At 38.5% G+C, this 5,973-nt stretch overlaps 1 non-coding gene across 1 annotated transcript; it reads right to left on the reverse strand.

Moving 5' to 3' along the window:
• Nucleotides 1-1,998: 1,998 nt before the first annotated feature.
• Nucleotides 1,999-2,106, reverse strand: LOC148569153 (small nucleolar RNA R71). The gene has a single exon (XR_015882927.1). It is a non-coding gene; the product is annotated as a small nucleolar RNA R71 (small nucleolar RNA).
• Nucleotides 2,107-5,973: the final 3,867 nt, after the last annotated feature.

Consider the following 5,973-nt stretch of genomic DNA (forward strand, 5'->3'; position numbering starts at 1 on the left):
TTTTATTTTCGAAAAATATAAAAATACAAAAATTTTTCCTTTTTCGTTTTTTTTTCACAAATTAATTTTCGAAAAATTTCAAAAAAATTTACAAACTCATAAAATCAAAAATATTTTTGTGTTTTCTGTTTGAGTCTAGTGTCAATTTTTAAGTTTGGTGTCTTGCATGTGTCTTAAGAATTTTGCAAAATTCATCATATGTTCTTCATGATCTTCAAGTTGTTCTTGGCCAGTCTTCTTGTTTGATCTTTGTGTTTTCTTGTTTTGTTTTGTATGTTGTTTTTCATATGCATTTTTGCATTCATATCACATAAGCATTGCAAATTTTTAAGTTTGGTGTCTTGCATGTTTTTCTTGCATTAAAAATTTTCAAAAATAAGTCTTGATGTTCATCTTGATCATCAAAGTGTTCTTGGTATTCATCTTGATATTCATAGCATTCTTGCATACATTCATTGTTTTGATCCAAAACTTTCATGCATTGCATCATTTTCATGTTTGTCTCTTTAATCATTAAAAATTCAAAAATCAAAAAAATATCTTTTCCTTTTTTCTCTCAAATTTCGAAAATTTGGGTTGACTTTTTCAAAAAATTTTAAAATTAGTTGTTTCTTATGAGTCAAATCAAATTTTCAATTTTAAAAATCTTATCTTTTTCAAAAATCTTTTTCAAAAATCAAATCTTTTTCATTTTTCTTAGTTATTTTCGAAATTTTTAAAAATAGTTTTCAAAAAATCTTTTTCTTATTTTTATCTCATAATTTTCGAAAATATTATCATCAATTAATGTTTTGATTCAAAAATTTCAAGTTTGTTACTTGCTTGTTAAGAAAGATTCAAACTTTAAGTTCTAGAATCATATCTTGTGGTTTCTTGTGAATCAAGTCATTAATTGTGATTTCAAAAATTAAATCTTTTTCAAAACCAATTTCAATCATATCTTTTCAAAAATATCTTTTTCAAAAATCTTATCTTTTTATCTTTTCAAAATTGATTTTCAAAATCTTTTTCAATCAACTAACTAACTTTTTGTTTGTTTCTTATCTTTTTCAAAACCATCTAACTAACTTTCTCTTTCTAATTTTCGAAAATATCTTCCTCTTTTTCAAAATTCAATTTTAATTAACTAATTGTTTTCAATTTTAATTTAATTTAAAATTTTTATTTTCGAAAATTATTTTTAAAATTTTAATCTTATTTTCAAAATTTAAGTTTAATTTTTAATTTATTATTTTGAATAATTTTCGAATTTTATCTCTCCCTCTTCTCATTCTATTTATTCATTCATCTACTAACACTTCTCCTCACCCAAATTCGAACCCTCTCTTCCATCTGTGTTCGAATTTTCTCTTCTTCCCTTCCTTACATTACATTCTTTGTCATATTCTACTAACACAAGGGAATCTCTATACTGTGGTAAAGAGGATTCCTATTATTATTTTCTGTTCCCTCCTTTTTCATATGAGCAGGAGCAAGGACAAGGACATCCTTGTTGAAGCAGATCCAAAACCTGAGAGGACGCTGAAGAGGAAATTAAGAGAAGCCAAATTACAACAAACCAGCGAGCACCTGTCAGAAGTTTTTGAAAAAGAAGAGGAGATGGCTAATGAAAATAATAATAATAATGCAAGGAGGATGCTTGGTGATTATACCACGCCTACTTCCAAGTTTGATGGAAGGAGCATCTCCATCCCTGCCATTGGGGCAAATAATTTTGAGCTGAAACCTCAGCTAGTTGCTCTAATGCAATAAAACTGCAAGTTCCATGGACTTCCATCTGAAGATCCCTATCAGTTTTTAACTGAATTCTTGCAGATCTGTGAGACTGTAAAGACGAATGGAATAAATCCTGAAGTCTACAGGCTCATGCTTTTCCCTTTTGCTGTAAGAGACAGAGCTAGAATCTGGTTGGACTCACAACCTAAGGATAGCCTGGACTCCTGGGATAAGCTGGTCACGGCCTTCTTGGCTAAGTTCTTTCCTCCTCAAAAGCTGAGCAAGCTTAGAGTGGATGTTTAGACATTCAAGCAAAAAGATGGTGAATCCCTCTATGAAGCTTGGGAAAGATACAAACAGATGACCAAAAGATGTCCTCCTGACATGCTTTCAGAATGGACCATTCTGGATATATTCTATTATGGTCTGTCTGAGTTCTCTAAGATGTCACTGGACCATTCTGCAGGTGGATCCATTCACCTAAAAAAAATGCCTGCAGAAGCTCAAGAACTTATTGACATGGTTGCTAATAATCAATTCATGTACACTTCTGAGAGGAATTCTATGAATAATAGAACGCCTCAGAAGAAGGGAATTCTTGAGATTGATGCTCTGAATGCCATATTGGCTCAGAACAAAGTGTTGACTCAGCAAGTCAACATGATTTCTCAAAGCCTGAATGGATGGCAAAACGCATCCAACAGTACTAAAGAGGCATCTTCTGAAGAAGAAGCTTATGATCCTAATAACCCTGCAATAGTAGAGGTAAATTACATGGGTGAACCTTATGAAAACACCTATAACTCATCATGGAGAAATCATCCAAATTTCTCATGGAATGATCAACAAAAGCCTCAACAAGGCTTTAACAATGGTGGAAGAAACAGGCCAAGCAAGCCTTTTCCATCATCTTCTCAGCAACAGATAGAGAATTATGAACAGAATAATTCTAATTTAGCCAACTTAGTCTCTGATCTGTCAAAGGCCATTTTAAGTTTCATGAGTGAAACAAGGTCCTCCATAAGAAATCTGGAGGCACAAGTGGGCCAGCTGAGTAAGAAGATCACTGACATCCCTCCTAACACTCTTCCAAGTAACACTAAAGAGAACCCAAAAGGAGAGTGCAAGGCCATTGAGGTAGCCAACATGGCCGAACCTACATGGGAGGAGGAGGACGTGAATCCCAGTGAGGAAGACCTCCTGGGACGTCCAGCGATCAATAAGGAGGATCCCTCTGAGGAACCAAAGAAATCTGAGGCTCATATAGAGACCATAGAGATTCCATTAAACCTCCTTATGCCCCTCATGAGCTCTGATGAGTATTCCTCTTCTGAAGGGAATGAGGATGTCACTGAAGAGCAAGTTCCCAAGTACCTTGGTGCAATCATGAAGCTGAATGCCAAATTATTTGGTAATGAGACTTGGGAAGATGAACCTCCCTTGCTCATCAATGAACTAAGTGATCTGGATCAACTGACATTGCCTCAGAAGAAACAGGATCCTGGAAAGTTCTTAATACCTTGTACCATAGGCACCATGACCTTTGAAAAAGCTCTATGTGACCTTGGGTCAGGGATAAACCTCATGCCACTCTCTGTACTGAAGAAACTGAGAACTCTTGAGGTACAGGAAGCCAACTTCTCACTAGAGATGGCAGACAGATCCATGAAAATAGCTTATGGAAAAGTAGAGGACATGTTAGTAAAGGTTGAGGGTCTTTACATCCCTGCTGATTTCATAATCTTGGATACTGGAAAGGATGAGGATGAATCCATCATCCTAGGAAGACCTTTCCTAGCCACAGCAAGAGCTGTGATTGATGTGGACAGAGGAGAATTGATCCTTCAAGTAAATGAGGACAACCTTGTGTTTACAACTCAAGGATCTCTCTCTGCACCCATGGAGAGGAAGCATACAAAGCTTCTCTCAAAGCAGAGTCAACCAAAGCCCCCACAGTCAAACTCTAAGTTTGGTGTTGGGAGGTCTCAACAAAGCTCTGGAACTCTGTAAGGCTCCATGAGAGCCCACTGTCAAGCTATTGACGTTAAAGAAGCGCTTGTTGGGAGGCAACCCAATGTTTATTTATCTAATTTTATTTTATTTCTATTGTTCTTTTATGTTTTATTAGGTTCATGATCATGTGGAGTCACAAAAAAAATAGAAAAATAAAAAACAGAATCAAAAACAGCAGAAGAAAAATCACACCCTGGAGGAAGACCTTACTGGCGTTTAAACGCCAGTAAGAAGCATGTTTTGGGCGTTCAACGCCAGAACAGAGCATGGTTCTGGCGCTGAACGCCAGAAATGGGCAGCATCTGGGCGTTTGAACGCCAGGATTGCACCCTGGAGGAGAACTGGCGCTGAACGCCCAGAACAAGCATGGTTCTGGCGTTCAACGCCAGAAATGGCCCCCCAAATGGGCGCTGAACGCCCAGAACAAGCATGGTTCTGGCGTTCAACGCCAAGAATGGCCAACAAATGGGCATTCAACGCCCAGAACAAGCACCAATCTGGCGCTGAACGCCCAGAGTTGTGTGCATGGGCATTTTGCATGCCTAATTGGGTGCAAGGTTGTAAATCCTTGAACACCTCAGGATCTGTGGACCCCATAGGATCCCCACCTACCTCTACTCACTTCTTCTCACCCCTCTTTCACGCAATCTCATAAACACTCTTCCCCATCACCTCTTCACCATTCACATCCATCTTCACTTCCCAATAAACCCCACCTACCTTCAAAATTCAAAATCGATTTCCCTTCCATCCCACCCTATATGATCGAACCTACCCCCCCTGTCTTCCCTATATATACCTCTCCATTCTATTCCATTTTCACACAACACAACCATCTTTCCTTCACCTTAACCGAACCCACTTCTCTCCCTCTCTTCCATACCTTCTTCTTCTTCTTCTATTCTTTCTTTTCTTGCTCGAGGACGAGTAATTTTCTAAGTTTGGTGTGGTTAAAAGCATAGCTTTTTGTTTTTCCATTACCATTGATGACACCTAAGACCGGAGAAAGCTCTAGAAAAGGCAAAGGGAAGACAAAAGCTTCCACCTCCGAGTCATGGGAGATGGAAAGGTTCATCTCCAAAGCCCATCAAGACCACTTCTATGATGTTGTGGCCAATAAGAAGGTGATCCCCGAGGTCCCTTTCAAACTCAAGAAGAATGAGTATCCGGAGATCCGACATGAGATTCAAAGAAGAGGTTGGAAAGTTCTAACCAACCCCATTCAACAAGTCGGCATCCTTATGGTTCAAGAGTTCTATGCCAATGCATGGATCACTAGGAACCATGATCAAAGTAAGAACCCGAACCCAAAGAACTACACTACAATGATTCGGGGGAAATACTTAGATTTTAGTCCGGAAAATGTGACGCTGGCGTTCAACTTGCCAAACATGGAAGAGAACGCACGCCCCTACACAAGGAGAGTCAACTTTGATCAAAGGTTGGACCAAGTCCTCATGGACATATGTGTGGAAGGAGCTCAATGGAAGATTGACTCCAAAGGCAAGCCGGTTCAACTAAGAAGATTGGACCTCAAACCCGTGGCTAGAGGATGGTTGGAGTTCATCCAACGCTCTATCATCCCCACTAGCAACCGGTCTGAAGTTACTGTAGACCGGGCCATCATGGTCCATAGTATCATGATTGGTGAAGAAGTAGAAGTTCATGAAGTCATCTCCCATAAATTCTACAAAATAGCCGATAAGTCCTCTCCCATGGCAAGGCTAGCTTTTCCTCATCTTATTTGCCATCTATGTTACTCGGCTGGAGCTTTCATAGAAGGCGACATTTCCATTGAGGAAGAGAAGCCCATCACTAAAAGCCCATAGTATAAATAGAACTTTTTACTATTGTATTTGAATCTTTGGTCTCAGTTTTATTCGATTGTTCATCTTAGGAGACTATTGATCACGCCTAAGGGGGCTGGCCTCACGGCCATGCCTGAACCTTTATCACTTATGTATTTTCAACGGTAGAGTTTCTACACTCCATAGATTAAGGTGTGGAGCTCTACTGTACCTCGAGTATTAATGCAAGTACTATTTTCTTCTATTCAATTCAACTTGTTCTTATTCCAAGATATTCGTTGCACTACAACTTGATGAATGTGATGATCCGTGACAATCATCATTATTCTCACCTATGAACGCGTGCCTGACAACCACCTCTGTTCTACATTAGACCGGACGCGTATCTCTTGGATTTCTTAATCAGAATCTTCGTGGTATAAGCTAGAATTGATGG

Source organism: Arachis ipaensis, chromosome B4 (assembly GCF_059453495.1).
Source record: "Arachis ipaensis isolate K30076 ecotype BB chromosome B4, ASM5945349v1, whole genome shotgun sequence".
In the NCBI taxonomy this organism is placed as follows: domain Eukaryota; kingdom Viridiplantae; phylum Streptophyta; class Magnoliopsida; order Fabales; family Fabaceae; genus Arachis; species Arachis ipaensis.